The 23247-nt window shown below is 40.0% G+C and overlaps 1 non-coding gene across 1 annotated transcript; it reads right to left on the bottom strand.

Moving 5' to 3' along the window:
• Positions 1-12126: 12126 nt before the first annotated feature.
• Positions 12127-12274, bottom strand: LOC137765545 (small nucleolar RNA SNORA79). The gene has a single exon (XR_011074195.1). It is a non-coding gene; the product is annotated as a small nucleolar RNA SNORA79 (small nucleolar RNA).
• Positions 12275-23247: the final 10973 nt, after the last annotated feature.

Here is a 23247-nt window from a genome sequence, read left to right as displayed (position 1 = left end):
CACAGCAAAGGAAACCATAAACAAGACCAAAAGACAACCATCAGAATGGGAGAAAATATTTGCAAATGAAGCAACTGACAAAGGATTAATCTCCAAGATTTACAAGCAGCTCATGCAGCTCAATAACAAAAAAACCAACAACCCAATCCAAAAATGGGCAGAAGACCTAAATAGACATTTCTCCAAAGAAGATATACAGATGGCCTACAGACACATGAAAGAATGCTCAACATCATTAATCATTAGAGAAATGCAAATCAAAACTACAATGAGATATCATCTCACACCGGTCAGAATGGCCATCATCAAAAAATCTAGAAACAATAAATGCTGGAGAGGGTGTGGAGGAAAGGGAACACTCTTGCACTGTTGGTGGGAATGTAAATTGATACAGCCACTATGGAGAACAGTATGGAGGTTCCTGAAAAAACTACAAATAGAACTACCATACGACCCAGCAATCCCAATACTGGGCATATACCCTGAGAAAACCATAGGTCAAAAAGAGTCATGTACCAAAATGTTCATTGCAGCTCTATTTACAATAGCCAGGACATGGAAGCAACCTAAATGTCCATCGACAGATGAATGGATAAAGAAGATGTGGCACATATATACAATGGAATATTACTCAGCCATAAAAAGAAATGAAATGGAGGTATTTGTAATGAGGTGGATGGAGTTAGAGTCTGTCATACAGAGTGAAGTAAGTCAGAAAGAGAAAAACAAATACAGTATGCTAACACATATATACGGAATCTAAGGAAAAAAAAAAAAAAAAAAGGCCATGAAGAACCTAGTGGCAAGACGGGAATAAAGACACAGACCTACTAGAGAATGGACTTGAGGATATGGGGAGGGGGTGGGGTGAGATGTGACAGGGTAAGAGAGTGTCATGGACATATATACACTACCAAATGTAAAATAGATAACTAGTGGGAAGCAGCCGCATAGCACAGGGAGATCAGCTCGGTGCTTTTTGACCACCTAGAGGGGTGGGATGGGGAGGGTGGGAGGGAGGGAGATGCAAGAGGGAAGAGAAATGGGAACATATTGTATATGTATAACTGATTCACTTTGTTATAAAGCAGAAGCTAACACACCATTGTAAGGCAATTATACTTCAATAAAGATGTTTTAAAAAAAAAAAAAAAAAGAATGAAAATTCGGGGCTTCCCTGGTGGCGCAGTGGTTGAGAATCCACCTGCCAATGCAGGGGACACGGGTTCGAGCCCTGGTCTGGGAAGATCCCACGTGCCGCGGAGCAACTGGGCCCGTGAGCCACAATTACTGAGCCTGCGCTTCTGGAGCCTGTCCTCCACAGCGGGAGAGGCCGCGATGGTGAGAGGCCTGCGCACCGCGATGAAGAGTGGCCCCCGCTTGCCGCAACTAGAGAAAGCCCTCGCACAGAAACGAAGACCCAACACAGCCAAAAATAAATAAATAAATAAATAAAATTTAAAAATAAAATAAAATAAAATGGTGTATTTGCATATAACCTATGCACATCCTCCCATATACTTTAAAAAAAAAAAAAAAGAATGAAAATTCACATGTACTTCCTAATTTATTTAAAAAAAATAAATCAGTCAACATTCTACTGAATAAATGAAATGTGGAGATTATATATTATTATTATTTTATACTTATGACTCCTCTGCTTACTACCTTCTATCTTTTCGTTGTTTTTCCCCCTCTAAGCACGCTATCAATTCCTTCCGCCACCCCCTGCCCCCAGTGTCCCATTCGCTGCTATCACTGCAACAGCTTCTACGACGCACCCTCTAATAACGCGATGGGGGTGACGGCTGGCTGTGTTATAGCTGGCCCGCTGGTGGTATCAGGAAGCAAACTTCACCATTTACCTAAAGCTTCATCACTAGGAGAAAACTGACCTAGGACTAATTACAAATTGAGAGCATCTGTCTTTCTAAATATTTTCTAAAGTAGCAAATATTTTTGTCTGTGGGTGTGTGTGTGTGTGTTTATGTGTGATTTTAAAGTGACTGTTAACTTACAAATGTCAAAATTAATGCTCTGTTATTTATTTTTTTCAAAGCATTAGGAACTGCATTCAGTCCTTAGGACCCTGCTAATGACTTTCCCCCATATCTGGCTTGTCCCAAGAATGCTCAATAAGAAGACAAAGAAGCAGCACCAGGGATGAGAACACCAGACCAGACCAACTTAAGTGAAACTGTCAACCCCCCAGGGAGGCATTAATAGTTTATTGGGTATGGAAGATGCATAGCCAAGTAAAGGAAGAAGGCTAATAACCTTTAACATTAAGAAAAATAACTATTATTGTGACCAGTGTAGCATGAAGCACAAACAGAATACTCTCTGGGCAACAAAAAATAATGTGTAGCCCACCAGAGCAATTAATAAAATGAAAGCACAGTTTCTTGCAGATGGATATGTAGGGGAATAATGGCGCGGGGCTGCGCTGAGCTGTCATGCATCAGATACTACATCTGTTATGGAAATCAGGGGAAGTGGGGGCCTTTTGTTCATGCGAGAGCCCTCCCAACAGGGATTTGGCTGGAGTAGATTTTCTTGTTATTAAACATGATTTCTGGCTAGTCGAGAGCAGATGCTTCTGCAGCATTTGGAACTAATAACCAACCTTCAAGTGCATGCCACCCCTTAAAGAGGCTGGTACAGTTGGAGAGACCAATTTCAGCTCAAAGATAATGTGTTCAGTTCAGTTTCTACTTTGCACATGAATGACACTGATACCAGATGAGCCTTCTGGCCTAGAGTTTGCTGGAGACAGTAAAACAATGACTTTGGCCCTAAAGAAGACCAGAGCTTTCCAGGTGTACTTGCGGAGGACAATTCAGAATCAAGACCAGACCAGACCAACTTATGACTCCTCTGCTTACTACGTTCGGCAATGTCGACTTTAGTTGGAGAGCAGAGGATGGGAGCAAAGGGAAAGATAAGCAAACTCTTGCGTATTTGGCAGGTACTGCCAGCCCAGGCTCTTGCCAGGCTCTCACATCTGGGCTGTGACTTTTTTTTATTTTTTTGGCTGTGCTGGGTCTTTGTTGCTGGGCCCTGGCTTTCTCTAGTTGCGGGAGCAGGAGCTACTCTTCATTGCAGTGGGCAGGCTTCTCCTTGCAGTGGCTTCTCTTGTTGCGGAGCACGGGCTCTAGGCACGTGGACTTCAGTAGTTGTGGCTCGCGGGCTCTAGAACGCAGGCTCAGTAGTTGTGGCACACAGGCTTTGTTGCTCCGCAACATGTGGGATCTTCCTGGGCCAGGGCTCGAACCTGTGTCCCCTGCATTGGCAGGCGGACTCTCAACCACTGTGCCACCAGGGAATCCTGGGCTGTGACTTTTGTTGAATGAAAAATGATTCATGAGGGACGTAGGTCACCACCTAATCACTAAAGAAAAGCAAGTTTTCTTGATAAACCACTTGAATTCAACTGCCCAACATGTTTCTCCTGAGGTTTTTTTCCTTTATGTATCTCCAGACACAGCACATTAATTTAACAACAGCAATAGTAACAAATAAACAGATGATACATTCCTTCCATCCTAACTCTTGCGTAGATGATTGTTTTTAAATAACAAATAGGCATTTGGATCAAAAATTTTGCAGATACAAATGAAATTTGAATCAAAGTGAAGAAGTTTTTTTTTTTTTGTCTGAAACTCAAAATCAATGTTTGAAAAATTCTAAAATGCAAAGACTAGGAACAGCAAATAAGTATACTTTTACATTTGGTAGGTATTCTAATTTAAATATGTACAAGTATAGATACAGTCAGTGCTTTTGCTATTCACCTCAGGATCTTTTTTTATTCCAGGAAGTATCCTGTAGCTAGAATTTACCTCCTTAGAAATGAGACGGTAATTCTGGGATGGAACCCATGCCAACCATGACATAGCTTGAAATGGCAGCATATTGGGCATCTCTAAACACGAAAATAATAGTCCCTATTTTGTTTTTATTATTTTTCCCAAATTTTAGAGGCTTCATTTTGAACTTGTTAACGCAACCCTTGATTACAGCTTGAAACGCTATTCCTAAATATATGAATATTGACGTCCCCTCCCAAACTTTCCCCTATGATTCTATGTGGCCTAACAGCTGCTTCAACCTGTTGCGTTTCAACTGCCACATATGATCCCCTCGTTGACACAAGTTCAATTCAATATGTAACTAACAAACCACCTAGAGCCTGGGTCCAGAGCACTGAATTAAACCAGAAGGTTTGATTGACAGATTAAATCTACTCTTGAGAAATGTGCCTGCCTATTCATAGATAAGCTTTCCAACCAAGGCTTTCCAATGTTGCTACATATCTGGGACCTACAGGGACTAATACCGTAACAAAACAAAAACAAAGTTTGCATGTGTAAGTTGCTCTCAGTTTGTGTGCTTTCACATGGTTGATGATCTTTGATCCAATACTCCCTATTATTTGGAGAAGGTAGTCGATGAATACTGTTACCCTCATTTTCCAAAGAAAGAAATTGAGGGTGAAGTGGGCCATGTGTCTCACTGGATACCACACAGCCAGAAAGTGGTGCAGCTAGGACTGATTCCTGGGACTCTGACCCAGTAAGGAAGGGTCCATTTAAAACAAACATTTGTACCTGTTTTATACCCATTCCTTTAAAAGTGCAATTGATTTTTTTCCCCCTGAGATTATAGTTAGAATTCTTGGGACTTCCCTGGTGGTGCAGTGGTTAAGAATCCGCCTTCCAATGCAGGGGACATGGGTTCCATCCCTGGTCGGGGAACTAAGATCCCCCATGCAGCCTGCGCACCACAACTAGAGAGCCTGTGCGCTGCAACTACTGAGCCCACGTGCTCTGGAGCCTGAGTGCCACAACAAGAAGCCCACACACCACAACAAAGAGCCCACACGCCGCAAGGAAAGATCCAGCATGCCACAACTAAGACCGACGCAGCCATAAATAAATAAATAAATAAATAGAGTCAGAGGAGGAAAGAGGTCATCTTAAAAAAAAAAAACAGTTCTTGCTAAAATCCAGGACAAATAAGATCCACAAGCACTTTTGAAGCTAATACTGTCTTTCCACAGCGGCTAAATTTTTGCCATCTTGTTTGGCAGGTGTTAGGGTTACTGACGGTGAGAAAGCTCTTTAAATGAGATGTCAACCTGGACATCCCAGACACTTTTGATCTATAAAACCACTGTGGGTATATGTTTTTTATGATTATTTTTCACAAACAGCATTGTTTACCCTAATGCCCTGGCTAGTTTCCAGATAAAGGATTACAATTTGCCTTGCTAAAAACGTTCCCTGCTGCTTTAATTAGATATGGTATTTTCCCCTCCCTTTTCGGCACAGTCTGGTTTGCTCTGTCCTGTCAACCAGCTGCTATCACTCACTCTAGGAAGATGAAATAACTCTTCTAATATCAAGAGACAAAACGATAGCCACAAAGCTGGATTTCAAAACAATATGTAAACTTAAATGACTGATGGTTAATATTTTAAAATTAAACCATAGAATAGGAAAGGAGCTTTGAAGATTATCCCTTTAAGCTGGGTCAGAGAGAGGCCACATTTCCAGGAAACCAGAACACCAAATTAATTTAGCCAACTCTGCTTTTAAAAATCTACCCGATTCTGGCAAAAGGAAAAGCATAGAAAGAAAGAAAGAAGGAAAAGAGAGAAAGAAAGAGAGAAAATCAAACCAATTGATTTTTGTAAAAAGGTTTACTCAGTTGTTTTGCTATTATATGTGCATAGTAAGAAAGGTCAGCATATTCCTATTTATTACCCTGATGGCAAATAATTCTAGACCCTCTACTAACATCCTAAATTTGACAAGGAAGCACTTATTTAGCTAAGTGAAAACCATTTAAACCAAGGACCCAGAAAGCAAAGAAAAAAATAAAAAGAAAAGGAATGTTCCACACCTTGGAAGTTGATTCGTGAAGAAAAATGAAATATTCATAATGTGTGACTGTAAAACAGTTTTCATGGGATTATGTGGGGAAGGCTATATCCCATATGGTGTTTCCAGACTGCATCCCAGAGAGCTGCCATAAGGTGAGAGCTGGCGTGACAGAGGCGGCGTCCATCTGCATTTGGAGATCCTGCCCCTGACAGAGCAGATCTCCATATCTGGACCTGGCTCAAAAGCTGGATGGTCCGCTTCGAGCCCACACAACGACTGTCCTTTGCTTTACACGTGAGATTGCTGTGTCTGACTCTGCCTCACAGATAACGCAGATAACTGCCTCCCCACTACGAAAATAATTCGCATTTTGGGTTGCTCCCTGTATACATACATTTCTATGGATTCCTTTCATTCATACTGCTGCCGAATCTCACAGTTCACACGCTTCTCCCTCTTTTTCTGTTTCACTGACCCATTTTCTCCCTTTCATTCCTAATGAACCACAAAACTGGAATTTGAAAGTGGCAAGCACCATTCTTCAGGTCCTTAATACGCTCATTTAGGAAATTAAAAGTCTGAACATTTGCATAATAAATCCATAGTTTCGATGACAAACATAACAACATGGTATACTTATGGCATAGCACATGGAGCCCATCTTGAATGCCTATATTCAGAGAGGTTATCAGGCCCAGCAATATGGAGTGGTGGGGATTGTGGAAAACTGAAGGGCTCATTTCCTGTATAAAAGGGGCGGCTTCTAATCAGCATCACATTTGATTTGTGAATTATAGTAACTAATTTAAAAATTTTTTTTAATTCCATCAAGGTCAAGCTAAACATAGGTATGTCCACTGGCTTATGTATTTATATTCTCAGGAGAATGATTACAATGTTATACTGATATTAAATTAAGTTCAATGAAACAACAGGCTTTACTGATTAACACAGGGAACAATGTTCAATATCTTATAAGAACCCATAATGGAAAATAATCTGAAAAAAATATATATATATATATATACACTTATATATAACTGAATCACTTTGCTGTACACCCAAAACTAACACAGTATTGTAAATCAACTATACTCCAATAAAAAAATTAAGTTCAGTGAAAGGCTAAACTAGAAAACAGTCTCAGTTGTTCAGAGATGAGAGGTCGGTTTTCCTAGTCATCCAACGTACGCAGGATTTCCCCTCACTAGTGGTCCTGTGAAGGTGACTGACATATCATATGAAGGACAGATCAGATTACTTCCAAATCTAAGGTAGGAGTCTAAGACTAGGGACTTTCCCGACCACACCAAGATGCTCTTTTCCTCATTATCGTACTTCATTCTCTTCTGAAAGAATTTTTTTTAAGTGTGTGGTTAAAGCAGAAAATGAGACATTTATGGAACTGCAAAATAAATAATTCAGTAACGCATTAAAAAAAATAAAGAATACAAATCAATAAGAATAACTGTGGTTGGTAACACCAGGGTGGCTAGCAGGAGACCTGATTTCTTGGCTTTTACCAGATCTGTGTCCTGGGACGACCCATTTAACATGTGTTGACCTTGTATAAAATAAGATAGTTGAAGAGTGAAGTAAGTCAGAAAGAGAAAAACAAATACCGTATGCTAACACATATATATGGAACCTAAAAAAAAAAATAGTTATGAGGAACCTAGGGGCAGGACAGGAATAAAGATGCAGACGTAGAGAAGGGACTTGAGGGCACATGGAGGGGGACGGGTAAGCTGGGATGAAGTGAGAGAGTAGCATTGACATATGTACACTACCAAATGTAAAATAGATAGCTAGTGGGAAGCAGCCACATAGCACAGGGAGATCAGCTCAGTGCTTTGTGACCACCTAGAAGGGTAGGATAGGGAGGGTGGGAGGGAGACGCAAGAGGGAGGGGATATAGGGATATATGTATACGTATAGCTGATTCACTTTGTCATACAGCAGAAACTAACACACCATTGTAAAGCAGTTATACTCCAATTAAGATGTTAAAAAAAAAAATAAGGTAGTTGAACTATATCAATCTAGTCAAAGGTCCAGGTCAATCTTACATTAACAGCAGACTCATTCATCAAATGAATTTGCCTATAGAACCCACTAACAGAACAGATACAAGTGGAGTAACTTGCACGGAAAAATGTAAGGCCTTTGATGTCCTGTCGAAATTACAGCAAGGTCTCCTCCAAGCCCATTTTGAAGCCACTAGACAAAATTTTCTCTAAGTTCCTTTCTACTATTGAAATGCAGATTCTCGATTTACTAGAGATACATTAAATTCTACCCACCATGAAAATAAAATGATCTTTTGTTCAAAATAAAATTCTTCCACAACTTCATTATCAATATCAACAATCCCCTATTAATTGCCCATTGTATACTAAAAATTGTCCTTGCCTTCAAGAAGCAATATAGGGACTTCCCTGGTGGCACAGTGGTTAAGAATCCGCCTGCCAATGCAGGGAACACAGGTTCGAGCCCTGGTCCAGGAAGATCCCACATGCTGCAGAGCAACTAAACCTGTGCACCACAACTACCGAGCCTGCGCTCTAGAGCCCGTGAGCCACAACTACTGAGCCTGTGAGCCACAACTACTGAGTCTGTGTGCCACAACTACTGAAGCCCACGTGCCTAGAGCCCGTACTCCACAACAAGAGAAGCCACCGCAATGAGAAGCCCTTGCACCGCAACAAAGAGTAGCCCCCGCTCGCTGCAACTAGAGAAAGCTCGTGTGCAACAATGAAGACCCAACATAGCCAAAAATAATAAATAAATAAAATAAAAATTAAAACAAAAAAAGAAGCAATATATTTGTGAAGATGAGATTTTAGTACGAAGTGAAAATCTATCATTATAAACCAATTAATAAGAATAAATAAACTTCACAAATAATAATTGTATTACATATATTACATGGCTTATCTGGTAATAAACCAGGTCACCTTTATTTTATGGTCCAAATGACATTGACTACAAGCCCTAATTCCATAACATCCTCTAATTATTGCTGGGACTCTCCAAGGGTTACTTCACTTGTGCTCACAAAAGTCTGTCTGCTGGAATCAGCCTTCACCCTCAGCCAATAACTAACTGCTGTGATCTTTCTCTGTGGCTACAGTTCCCTCTGCCAATGTCAACTGTTCTCCAAAGGGCCTGTTTGTTAGCCTGCTGCTGATTCTCCTCAGGAGACAGCAGTCTTGCGGATGCTCCAAAAGTCCCTCCTCCTTGAGCTACGGCAGCTCCAGTTGCCGTGGAAATGAGGAGAGAAGCCTTCCCTTCCCAGGAACACGCACGCCCATCTGTTTAGTTGATCTTCAAAGCATCACCCTGCATTTCCAGAATCCTGAAATGATGCTTAAGAGCTGGCACTCGGATTCTTCACCCTTGGTCTTGTGATATAAACTCTCAGCTCAACTCTCAGTAATTTAACACCTGCGTTAAAGTAAATTATGCTTTCAGAGAGTTCCCCCAATACTGGAAGGGCATCTTCTCTATTTGTGGAGTGGAAGATGCATTTTGAAGATTTTCTTAGTGTGTCATTCAGGATAGGCTAGGATATATCTTGCATATTCAGAATATGCTGGAACAACAAACAACCCCTAAATCTTAGTGACTTAAAAATCAAGATCAATTTCTTGCTCCTGTTGTCTACTAATCATGGGTGAGCTATATGAGTCATGAGTTGATGGACTCCAGCTCACCGAGGAGAGGTGACTTGGTGATTTGATGGGCTCTTTTCTATATCATCCTCTAGAACCTGACTGAGGTTACAGCCACTATTGGTTATATTGCTGGTTGCTAAGGCAGCAGGAAGAATTCTGAAAATCACCCATTGACTGGACGCTTACAACCAGAAGTATCACATGTCACTTAAATTCTCAATTCATTGGCCAAAGTAAATCATGTGCCCACTCCTAACTTCAAAAGAGCAGTGTGGTCTTACCATATGTCCCAACATTTGACTAAAACTGATGATTACTACACCCCAAAACAGTCTTCCACAAAAGTTAATTGGAATCTCTACCTCTAAAGATAGAAAACCACTTGCAATTCTAAAGGCCATATTCTTCACCCACCTTCTACCTCTCAATATTCCAAAAAACTCAAGAATCAGCATTACCCAGCAACTTGACTTATGGTTGTTAAAACAGTTCAGAGGAAAGAGTGGCCATTGACACGGGGAAAGTTAAGGAAAAGAGAAAGAATATGAATTGGAACTTGAAGGAAGAGGATTTAGATTTCTTCAAAGGAAATGAAAAAAATATGGTGGAAATCACAGACATGAAATCACAGACAAGAGAGTGTGGGGAGCCCTGAGGAGAGAGTTTGCTTTGCTGTGTTGTATATACTTTGTCGTACAGTAATCAGCGACATAAGTCTGGAGTGGCAGTTTGGAAACAGATTGTGGAAGGCCACGATTAAGAATTTGGTCTTTGTTCTACAGAAAATGGTAGCCATTAAAGATTTTGAGACGAGGTGATGATTGCAATGTGAGAAGATAAATCTGTTCATGGAGAAGTTGATGGATTGGAAGAGGGAAGCCTGACAGAAGAAACTAATTAGTCTACTACTGCCATCATCAAGGGCTAGACAAGGATGGTGACAGCAGGAATGGTGGGGAAAAATAGCTGGGGAAAATTAACAGGGGAAGATTTTAATAGGATTGGCTGTATGACTAAAGAAAAGGAGAAAGGGAGAGTAACCAGGTCCATGCCTACTTATTCTTCTGGTTAACACTGCCAGGATTGACAGCAATCTCTCAATACACTCTGTGTGTGTGTGTGTGTGTGTGTGTGTGTTTGTGTGTGTGTGTGTGTGTGTGTGAGAGAGAGAGAGTTGGGGGAGGAACGGTGAGGGGGAATGGATGTCTGTGGATGCCCCCATAAGACTTTCTTTTTCATCTAGCTGCATGCATTAACTTGGCCCTAGGTACCATTAAGAGAGATTCAGTGTCCAATAAACTGGGTAGTGTTATGATGATGGGTGCCTACTATTTTTAGGATAAATGGTGATTTTGCTTGTTAAATAGTATATATTGCTGAACTAGTAGGACCATTCTGTGATTTCAGTGTTTTACTCTTAAAAATCCTTCTCTTGGACTTTGCAATCCAAATTGCCCTAAAACACAAACTAGGTTTGGCTTTTCAGTTAATTGGTGCCAACAAGCTCTTCTTGACGAGTTCAAATCATACCTTCGAACATTTTTATCCCCCTACACAGCCCCTCGATCAGACTTCCCTTGTAGAATCAGAGTCTGTGCCTTAAGTTTTACCATATTTTGCCTGCTGACACATTTCCAGCAACATAATATTAATATTTGTAAATATTTTCTTTTAGCTTATTAAAGAGGTTTTGCTCATGGCGTTTTTCCAACTGACTGATTCAAAGGATCTACAGGGCCAGCTGTAATTTCTCCAAGTGACTCTACTTTTGTACTCCATCCTCTGCATGTGGCAACTTTGGGCTATAGCAGGTATTGCTGTTCATATAGGATTCAAAGATATGTGTTTTATTCCCAGTCTTCCTCCCTTTCTTTAAGAGCTGCCCACAGAAATAGAGACACAGATGTAGAGAACAAACGTATGGACACCAAAGGGGGAAAGTCGGGGGGGTGGTGCGCGGGACGAATTGGGAGATTGGGATTGACATATATACACTAATACGTATAAAATAGATAACTAATAAGAACCTGCTGTATAAAACATAAATACATAAAATAAAATAAAATAAAAAGAGCTGCCCACAGTCTGTGCTGCCAGCTATAAAACATGATTCAATATTTGTATTTTATACCTAAGGACTTGAGCTGTAGAGCTAGTTCACAGTGGATGGAGACCGTCACCAGGTTACTGAAGACATTTTTATCTGTAACTTTATTAAAGACACCATTGTGTCCAAGTCAATTAATTCTAAGAAAAAAGATAATTTTTTTTTTATCTCCTATGCTTTATTCTAGATATTGGGTTAATTTAACTTAATTTTTTTATTTTTTGGAATTTTTGAATTTTATTTTATTTATTTTTTTATACAGCAAGTTCTTATTAGTTATCCATTTTATACATATTAGTGTATACATGTCAATCCCAATCTCCCAATTCATCCCACCACCACCACCCCCCCGCCACTTTCCCCCCTTGGTGTCCATAAGTTTGTTCTCTACATTCTGTGTCTCTATTGAAAGAAGATAATTTTTTAAAGTCTTTTTTTCTTTTTTTTTTTTTGCAACTGTTTGACCCCGCAAAAATCATAAGGCACTAACGGACAGCCAACCCATCCCCATGGTGCCCTGAGTGAATACAAGTCAGCTTAGATATATGATGGACTAAAATACCACTACTTAAGGCTCCAAGCATTGAGAGGAACAGCCATCAAATAAAGTGGTGTTTTAAAGAATTCCAATATTTTCTTCTTAAAAATAAATTGTTTAATACACATCTATCACTGAAAGTCAACACCAAATCAATTTTTTTTAACGTCTTTATTGGAGTATAATTGCTTTACAATGGTGTGTTAGATTCTGTTGTATAACAAAGTGAATCAGCTATAAGTATACATATATCCCCATATCCCCTCCCTCTTGCGTCTCCCCCCAACCCTCCCCAAATCAATTTTTAATCATAATCGGAACTATAGTATACTGAAAATGGTATCATACTGATGTAAGAGTGCTCTGATCATAAACAGCACTGAGAGTAAATAAATTATTATTCTCCAGAGTTTGGAGTCATATTTGTCCTGACTCCAGTGACTACAATTCTACCCACCACTCTTGGGTTCTCTAGCTTATAAGATGTCAAAGCACCATGCGACTTTAATAAAACAGTGTGGTGCAGCCATAATAATAGATAAATAGATCACTGGAATAGAAAATAGAGTCCAAAAAAACATATCTATGAGAGAATTTGGTACATCATGATGGTAAGGAAAAGATGAATTATTCAATAAACAGAACACTTTGGGAGAAAAAATTATTGTGATCACACTTCAAACAATATACCAAGATAATTTTGGGATGAATTAAAAAACTAAGTGTAAAAAACCAAAACTAAAAAGCAATAGAAGTAATGTGGAATGATTAACATACGATTGTACTTTCATTTCTATCTTGTACAATATTATTCAAGCATTAAAAATAAGATTTATCTATGTGTGCTAATATGAAAGGACATCTATTTAAGTAAAAAATAATTTTCCTATAGTATAAATAGTGTTAATTCCTTTCATGTAATAAATGTGTGTATATATAAACACATATACATATATACTCATGTATGTACACACACACATGCACACAAGGAAAGAAGTGGGGAAGGATAACCCTCACTGCTAACAGGAGACTGGTAAGGAAAGAGTCTGTGGGTGATTGGAATATTATCTAGTTTTCATCTATATTTTACCTCTATTGCCTACTCTAATTTTTTTTAATTAAGCAGAAATTTCAATTATCTGGAAATAAAATAATCCGTCCGAATAAAAATATAATATTTGCTATTGTTCTATGCTGATGAAATGAGACAAGGACATCGTCAGTTCCTTCCAAAAGCCCTCCCTGTGTCATTAGGTGAGCTATCATTTATCCATGCATCTGAGCAACAGCTTCCTAACTCATCTCCTGCCTGAGTCCAGCACCCATTATTCCCTCCCATCAGTCTTCATAGAGATGACATGTGGAGAGCAACGCTCCAGCCCCCAGCTGTGTCACCTTGGATGTCACTTCTGTGGATTCCCCTATCTAAATTGCTGTGCTGTTTTGAAACATTCTGTGTTTTTTCCTGATACCACACAGCACATTTCTTTATTTACTGTCTGCTTACTACTCCGTCCTGATCATGAGGACAGGCGCCAGGTCTGTGTGGTTCCGTACAGAAACTTCATCGTCTGTCACAGTGCCTGGAATGAAGTAGATAAATAAATAATAAGTAAGTATTGAACGAATGAATGAATGAATGAATTGCATGAAAGAGTGAATTGCATGAATAAACAAATATGGATTAAATGAATGAATGAATAACTTGTTTAAGACAGAAACCACCAGTTATAAAGTATATCCACCAAGGAGAAAATAGAAACCATAAATATCATCTACACATAACCAGAGAGGATTTAAACACAGGTACCCGGAGAAGAAGTGGGCAGTGAATGAACACTATCTCCTGATTTTCTTAGAGTCTTTTTGAACAAGAAGCATGCCAGGAAGCGCTAAGTGATAAAGGTCAGATTTGTTATTTACAGAGCTGCCTGCATTTTCCGGCTGTATTTCAGGTCAGGACTGGCAAGATAACAGGATACCCAGGAGAGTTCTTCTTTGATTCCGTAAATGAATGTTCTAAAAGAAACATACTGGTGAAAGACACAGCTCTCAGACCCTGGAAGGAGCATAATGCAGGACTGGCCTGAGGGAGGGAAAAAATCAATAGCTTTAACAGAGAACGAGACCAGCTTCTTTATAGCTAATGTTGGCAAAAGGAGAAGCCTCAGGGGCACTGATATTGGCACTGTCTCCATCAATTTCCTCTGGCTCTGCTTGATAGTAGATACCAGCAGGGCTTAGGGATGCACTGGGGTTAACCGAGCCAGGGATGGGTAACTGGGGAAGCCCAGCTGGCTTACAGAGATGATTTCTCCCTGCTCAGTTCCCTCCACTCAGCCACTGGAAGCCCATGGGGCATCCACTAGGCAAGAGCCTGACCCTGGGAACATTAATTATATGCCTGAATTGAAATTAGGCATCCAGTCAAGAGCTTTTCCTTCATCAGCCATTGTATTCTAGACACATAATGGAAAAGAAATTAAAAGACTTTAACAATTAAAATCCTACTGTTGAGGCTAGATCATCTCAAACCATGCAAAGAACTAGGCATAGTCCTCAATCCAATTGGTTAATGATGGACAAAGGTTTTAAACGTAAACTTTGTCCTTATCACAGGGGTCTGTGTTCTTTAAGGAAAAGAAAATGGTTTCCCATGACAGTATCCATTAATCAAAATCAATAACCATAAAAGCAATTTTTTTTTTTTTTTGAGTTAAGGGAGAAGAAACCATCTGGAAAGAGAAACTTGACTCCTCAGAAAGGAAACATCTTCAGCCCAGCTTGCAAACTAAATAATCCCTTTACCAGAAAAGTAAGGTTTTTTTTTTCTTTTTTTTTAAACAATGATATCATCCAGCGTTAGCCTGTGATATAGTCTTTCTGTTTGGGTTTTTTGGTTTGTTCATTTATTTATTTTTTAATACAGGCATCACTTTAGATTCCAGATTCTCCTTCCTAACTTTAATTATGGCATCTTTCTAAAATTACATTGTTGAGATGGGTGCTCTGACCCATCTCTTCTTGGTCCATCTTTTATAAATAACAAATTTTCATGACCATGCCGCTCTCATCACTCTATCTTAACTACTTTGCCCCAATTTTGAGTTTCATGTGCAAATGACATTTACTCGTCATTTACTTATAGATTTTAGTATTTATTTAATATATGCTACAGGCAATCTACAGTTATAGAAAAGTAACTTAGAGCAAGTTTGACTATAGGTTTTCGTATTTTAATTTAAGCTGAGAATCAGTAAGACTACCTTGACGTGAGAGGAGAAATGCCCTATTTTTTCATTTTCTAGCACATAATAGGAAATGTAAGACCTAATTATAAATCAGAAGTCTCTCATTTTACTATTTATAGAGCAAACATTATTACTATTCATGCAACTTTAGTGTAGTTCTGTACCAGCATCTCTATCGGGTTCTTCGGATTTTTCATGGTCACTTGGAGACGACTAAGTGAAACTTGGAGGAAGTCAACCTGGTCCCAGTTCCAGAATCACAGATATCTGCTTCACCAAAGGGGAGAACTTTTGAGTTCTACCTGTGATCCCTACTGATGGCAAGAGAGTTTGAGCCCTACCTGTTTTAAAAGAAGGAATTGCAAAAATTATTCAACTAACTTCAGTCATTTCTCTCTCATTCTCTCATAACTAAAAATGCATACTAGCATTTTTAAAATGCAGAGCATAAGCTCCCATGGCCTAAGAGACAGGATAGTGCAGTCCTGAAGCTGCTTGGGAATCAAGCAGGTTTGAGTTCAAATACCAAGCTCACAACACAGTAGCTGTATAATTTTGCAAAAATACATAAATGCATAAAACAAATACATATATGCATATATACATAGTAATTAAAGTCAACGGTTGCTATTAATCATTGATAATAGCAGTTATATTTAGATAGTAAGATTGAATGACTATATGAATTGAATGCATATATGTATTTCTCTTCTTTGAGCTTCAGTGTCCCCATCTGAAACCTAACTTAAAGGGTCGAAAAAATGCATGTAGAGCACTTGGCACCTAGTAGATGTTCAGTGATTATTATTTTTAATATATTTGATTTTTATTATATTGAAAAGTACAATGAAAAATAAAAACTTAATAAATATTTTCTAATAACAAAAAGACAATAAACTCCTTTCCTTTTCTGATGAACGTATTTGACCACAGACCATGTTGGCTAATCTGCACATTGAATAGAAGCATCAGTGCATTTTTTTTTTTTCTAGGCAATTGTGGTTGAATAGTAATGAGTCGTTTAAATTATATTTCCTAATAAAATAATCTTGTGACTTTCTATGCTATAAAATTTGGAGGAATTATCCTTCATTCATGTGCTAAAATGGGCAAGACTTGCATCTTAAGAAGAAATCTAGTCTAACCTGCAGTTTCTTCTTCTACCCAGCTGGCTTACAGAGATGATTTCTCTGAAATCATCTCTGTAAGCCAGCTGGGCTTCCCAGTTACCCATGGATGGTCAGAAACCTTCAGACTTTCATTTATTTATTCATAAATGTTGGCCTCATTCATTCAGTAATATGTGAACTTTCATGAGAGAAAAAGTCCTCAAATTGCCTGATCTGCAAGTAGTATAAAATATTTGTTTGAGAGGGGTGATATCTAAAGGTAATTTTGTTACTGTTGTTTCAAGAATTGATTTTCCCTTTATTACACAATAACAATATATTTGTCAAAGGAAACATCAGAAATACAGATTTTAAAAGTCATTCAGGGACTTCCCTGGTGGTGCAGTGGTTAAGAATCCGCCTGACAATGCAGGGAACACGGGTTCAATCCCTGGTCCGGGAAGAGCCCACATGCTGCAGAGCAACCAAGCCCGTGTGCCACAGCTACTGACCCTGCGCTTTAGAGCCTGTGAGCCACAACTACTGAGCCCGCGTGCCACAGCTACTGAAGCCCGCATGCCTAGAGCCCGTGCTCTGCAACAAGAGAAACCCCCGCAATGAGAAACCCGTCCACCGCAACAAAGAGTAGCCCCCGCTTGCTGCAACCAGAGAAAGCCGGCGCGCAGCAATGAAGACCCAACGCAGCCAAAAATAAATAAATAAATAAATAAAAATTTTTTAAAATTAAAAGAATTGTTAAAAAAAAAAGTTCAATCCTACTATCTAAAATATAACTGCTATTAACAATGTTTAATAGCAACCACTGAATTTAATCACTGTGTATATGCATATATGTATTGGCTTTTTAAAAATGATATGTAGTTTGGAAACTTTCATTTTCCTTAAAAAATAAGAATCATTACGACTCCTTCAATCACAAATGCCATATGGCTTAAAAGAGGGAATTTATTGGAGCTTGTACTGAAGGCTGAGGACTGAGACATGAATTAATCTAGTATAATCATTTGGCACTTTAGACAACCCTGTGAGGTGTATGCTGTCAAGGCAAAGGCAGATGTCCATTATGTAATACAAGGTAAATATTTGTACATGTGGTTGAAAATAAATATCTTCACATCAACAAATATGCTTTTATAACATTAAAAGGGAAGATTTTCTATTTTTTAGATGTTTCATGGTTTATTTAATCAATTTCTTATTGTTGAACATGTGTAGTAAGTAACATAGTGATTAAAAAGACAGACTCAAAAACTAGTTTATTTACATTGGGCAAGTTTTTTAACCTCAGTTCTCTCATCTGTAAAATGAGGATAATAATAGCACACACTTAATAGAATTATTTTAAATTTGAAATGGATTAATTCATGTAAATTGTTCAGAGCAGTTCCTGGCATATAGTAAATACTCAATGAAAAGTGGTGGTATTATTATTATAATTACTGCTACAGTTTAATGTCGGAGTGAAGAATATATTCCCATACGTGAGGTAAGAAATTTAGCACAGTGTTTCTATCCTCTTTTCCTATATGTTTATATAAGCTTAGATTTGGAATCTATAATAGTGTTTTAGATTTGGAATCCATATCTGTATTATTATGGTATTAATTTTTACCTTACAATTCCTTCACATATTTTGATAATATTTTAACATTTACATTTTGTTTTGTAACTAAACTTATAGTTGTGCTCTGTGTGTGTTTTTAAAATGCTTCAATGTTGACAACGAGCACCACTTTATAACATGATTTCCTATTTAGCTCTTCATTTTTTTTTTCTCTCATAGTATATATTTAAGAAATGTTTTTCAAGAAAGATATATAGATGTTACATTTTCTGTTCCTACTCATATCTGAGTGTGCATTTCTGATTTCTTTACACATAAAGAACAATTTGACTAAGTATGAAATTCATGACTTAAAATTGTTTCCTTTCAAAACCTTTTAGATCTAATTCTGTTATTGTTGTTGCCGCTTTGGCATTCTATTATGCATATTGAAACTTGCTCATTTTTTGCTTCATTTGTAAGTAAACCATCTTCCTTGAACTCTGTATGGTTTTACTTCACACTTTGGCCAAGATGCATTTAGGCGTAAATCTTTTTCATTGGCCTTAGCTAGAGCATGGTGATACCCTTCAGTGTGGAGCTTCCTAAGGAAATTTTCTTCTATGATATTTTTCATTGTTTTTTCTATTCCTTTTTTTTTTTTTTTTTTTTTTGACATGCATCCTATTTTTCTGCCCTTTCCCTTCCACATAATTCACTGGGTTGGATATTTTCCGTTTGTCCCACAGATATAGTTTCTATCTTTCCCCCTATGTTCTATGTTCTGGGAGTCTGATCTTTATGACTGTATAACTGATTCTCCTGGCCCTCTGCCTTCCAGTTGTCGCTGTCCAATGGGAAGCATCTTCAGAAGATCAGAGGGCAGGAAAAGTTGGATATTTATTTCCTCAGCTCCCTCCTCACTGGGTGAAGAAGGATGGGCAGTGCCTGAATCTTTCTAGCTCTAATCACAACTTCTACAGGCCTTCTTTTACTGCCTTCTCCAGGTTTCATTGCTTGCTGCTCCCTCACCCCTTCCAACCTGAGTATTGCTGGTTGTAGATGCTTCATCAGTATTTGTTGGTTTTCCTTAACCCTACCCATACCATTGCTCATAGTTCCTTCTTTAACGCTCTGTTAGTCTACTTGATTATCTATTTAATAATTTCCCACAAGAATGTTTTCTCCTTTACTTGTATAATCATTTGTCTCTAATTTTCCTCATATTTTTGTCCTCCTCTTCATCAGTGAAAGTTTCTCAGTTTTGTCGATCGATAATGGCTTTTTAATGCCTTCATTGGATATGGAGGTATTATGGATAATGAGGCATTAATCTACTATATGTATAATATATATTTAGTACACTTGCATTGATTACTTATTCAGTTTCTTTTTCACTTTATTTAGGTGCTTTAAAAAAAATCTCAACCTGTTTTCTTTTTAATAATTGTCAGTTCTTGTTTTGTAGAAGACATATTTTTCCTTGCTATTTTGTTAGGTTGCCAGATGTTTACTGACATTTTCCCCTTAAGGCTACAGACAATTATTTTCAAAGACAAGATCTTATTCTGAAACTTCTTGTCACTATTCCCTTCTCTTTTCAGCAGTTTTCCCCCCTCCTCATAGGCTCCAGTTTTCTTTCTCTACTTATCCTGGACTGAGGTGTCACAGTATAACCTGCTTGTACCTTTCCCCTCTTTCTTCTCAGCTATCCCTGGGTTGTATGTAATTTGCATACATGCAGAAAGACGCTGACAGCAAGGATGAACCACCATGGAGAAGCACTCAGGGATGGATAGCGATAGTTGCCCAGTTCTTCGCTATTACAGGTCCTAAGACTTAAAGTAATGAACATGTATCAGGAGAGTTGTGAAGTATTTACCTACTTTTTTCAGGTGAACCCTTTTGTATAAAACAAAGCTGTGGATTATTGGGGAAGATGGCGGAAGAGTAAGACGCGGAGATCACCTTCCTTCCCACAGATACAGTAGAAATACATCTACACGTGGAACTGCTCCTACAGAACACCCACTGAACGCTGGCAGAAAACGTCCGACCTCCAAAAAGGCAAGAAACTCCCCCCGTACTTGGGTAGGGCAAAAGAAAAAAGAAATAACAGAGACAAAAGAATAGGGATGGGACCTGCACCAGTGGGAGGGAGCCATGAAGGAGGAAAGGTTTGCACGCACTAGGAAGGCCCTTCGCGGGTGGAGACTGCGGGTGGCAGAGGGGGGAAGCTTCGGAGCCACGGAGGAGAGCGCAGCCACAGGGGTGCGGAGGGCAAAGCGGAGAGATTCCTGCACAGAGGCTCGGCAGCACTCACCAGCCCGAGAGGCCTGTCTGCTCACCCGCCGGGGCGGGCGGGGCTGGGAGCTGAGGCTCGGGCTTCGGTTCGGATCGCAGGGAGAGGACTGGGGTTGGCTGCGTGAACACAGCCTGAAGGGGTTAGTGCGCCACGGCTAGCTAGCTGGGAGGGAATCCGGAAAAAAGTCTGCAGCTGCCGAAGAGGCAAGAGACTTTTTCTTCCCTCTTTGTTTCCTGGTGTGCGAGGAGAGGGGATTCAGAGCGCCGCCTAAACGAGCTCCAGAGACAGGCGCGAGCCGCGGCTCTCAGCGCGGATCCCACAGCAACAGGGGTGCAGAGAGAAAAACGGAGAGATTCCCGCACAGAGGCTCAGCGACGAGCAGCGCGCACCAGCCCAAGAGGCTTGTCTGCTCACCCGCCGGGGCGGGCGGGGGCTGGGAGCTGGGGCTCGGGCTTCGGTGCTAGCCGGGAGGGAGTCCGGGAAAAAGTCTGCAGCTGCCGAAGAGGCAAGAGACTTTTTCTTCCCTCTTTGTTTCCTGGTGTGCGAGGAGAGGGAATTCAGAGCGCCGCCTAAACGAGCTCCAGAGACGGACGCGAGCCGCAGCCATCAGCGTGGACCCCAGAGACGGGCGTGAGACGCTAAGGCTGCTGCTGCCGCCACCAAAAAGCCTGTGTGTGAGCACAGGTCACTCTCCACACCGCCCCTCCCGGGAGCCGGTGCAGCCCGCCACAGCCAGGCTCCCGTGATCCAGGGACAACTTTCCCAGGAGAACGCACGGCGCGCCTCAGGCTGGTGCAACGTCACGACGCCTCTGACGCTGCAGGCTCGCCCCGCCTCCTCCGTACCCCTCCCTCCCTGCGGCCTGAGTGAGCCAAGCCCCCGAAGCAGCTGCTCCTTTAAGCCCGTTCTGTCTGGGCAGGGCACAGATGCCCTCAGGCGACCTACACGCAGAGGCGGTCTAAATCCAAAGCTGAACCCTGGGAGCTGTACAAACAAAGAAGAGAAAGGGAAATCTCTCCCAGCAGCCTCAGAAGCAGTGGATTAAAACTCCACAAACAACTTGATGTGCCTGCATCTGTTGAATACCTGAATAGACAACGAATCATCCCAAATTCAAGAGGTGGACTTTGGGAGCAGGATATATTAATTTTTCCCCTTTTCCTTTTTTTTGTGAGTGTATATGTATATGCTTCTGGGTGAGATTTTGTCTGTATAGCTTTGCTTTACAATAGCTTTATTTTACTTCACTATATTATAGCCTCTTTCTTTCTTTCTTTCTATTTTTTCTCCCTTTTACTCTGAGCCGTGTGGACGAAAGGCTCTTGGTGCTCCAGCCAGGCATCAGGGCCGTGCCTCTGAGGTGGGAGAGCCAACTTCAGGACACTGGTCCACAAGAGACCTCCCAGCTCCACGTAATACCAAACGGCAAAAATCTCTCAGAGATCTCCATCTCAACATCAAGACCCAGCATCACTCAATGACCAGCAAGCTACAGTGCTGAACACCCTATGCCAAACAACTAGCAAGACAGGAACACAGCCCCATCCATTAGCAGAGAGGCTGCCTAAAATCATAATAAGGCCACAGACACCCCAAAATACACCACCAGTCGTGGACGTGCCCACCAGAAAGACAAGATCCAGCCTCATCCACCAGAGCTCAGGCACTAGTTCCCTACACCAGGAAGCCTACACAACCCACTGAACCAACCTTAGCCACTGGGGACAGATACCAAAAACAACGGGAACTACGAACCTGCAGCCTGTGAAAAGGAGACCCCAAACACAGCAAGATAAGTAAAATGAGATGACAGAAAAACACACAGCAGATAAAGGAGCAGGGTCAAAACACACCAGACCTAACAAATGAAGAGGAAATAGGTAGTCTACCTGAAAAAGAATTCAGAATAATGATAGTAAGGATGATCCAAAATCTTGGAAATAGAATAGACAAAATGCAAGAAACATTTAACAAGGACGTAGAAGAACTAAAGAGGAACCAAGCAATGATGAAAAACACAATAAATGAAATTAAAAATACTGTAGATGGGATCAATAGCAGAATAACTGAGGCAGAAGAACGGATAAGTGACCTGGAAGATAAAATTGTGGAATTAACTACTGCAGAGCAGGATAAAGAAAAAAGAATGAAAAGAACTGAGGACAGTCTCAGAGACCTCTGGGACAACATTAAACGCACCAACATTCGAATTATAGGGGTCCCAGAAGAAGAAGAGAAAAAGAAAGGAACTGAGAAAATATTTGAAGAGATTATAGTTGAAAACTTCCCTAATATGGGAAAGGAAATAGTTAATCAAGTCCTGGAAGCACAGAGAGTCCCATACAGGATAAACCCAAGGAGAAACACGCCAAGACACATATTAATCAAACTGTCAAAAATTAAATATAAAGAAAACATATTAAAAGCAGCAAGGGAAAAACAACAAATAACACACAAGGGAATCCCCATAAGGTTAACAGCTGATCTTTCAGCAGAAACTCTGCAAGCCAGAAGGGAGTGGCAGGATATACTTAAAGTGATGAAGGAGAAAAACCTACAACCAAGATTACTCTACCCAGCAAGGATCTCATTCAGATTTGATGGAGAAATTAAAACCTTTACAGACAAGCAAAAGCTGAGAGTTCAGCACCACCAAACCAGCTTTACAACAAATGCTAAAGGAGCTTCTCTAGGCAGGAAACACAAGAGAAGGAAAACACTGACAATAACAAACACAACGCAATTAACAAAATGGTAATAGGAACATACATATAGATAATTACCTTGAATGTAAATGGATTAAATGCT

This window comes from Eschrichtius robustus, chromosome 5, assembly GCF_028021215.1.
Source record: "Eschrichtius robustus isolate mEscRob2 chromosome 5, mEscRob2.pri, whole genome shotgun sequence".
NCBI classification, from domain to species: domain Eukaryota; kingdom Metazoa; phylum Chordata; class Mammalia; order Artiodactyla; family Eschrichtiidae; genus Eschrichtius; species Eschrichtius robustus.
This window is presented reverse-complemented; position numbering and strand designations above follow the sequence as displayed.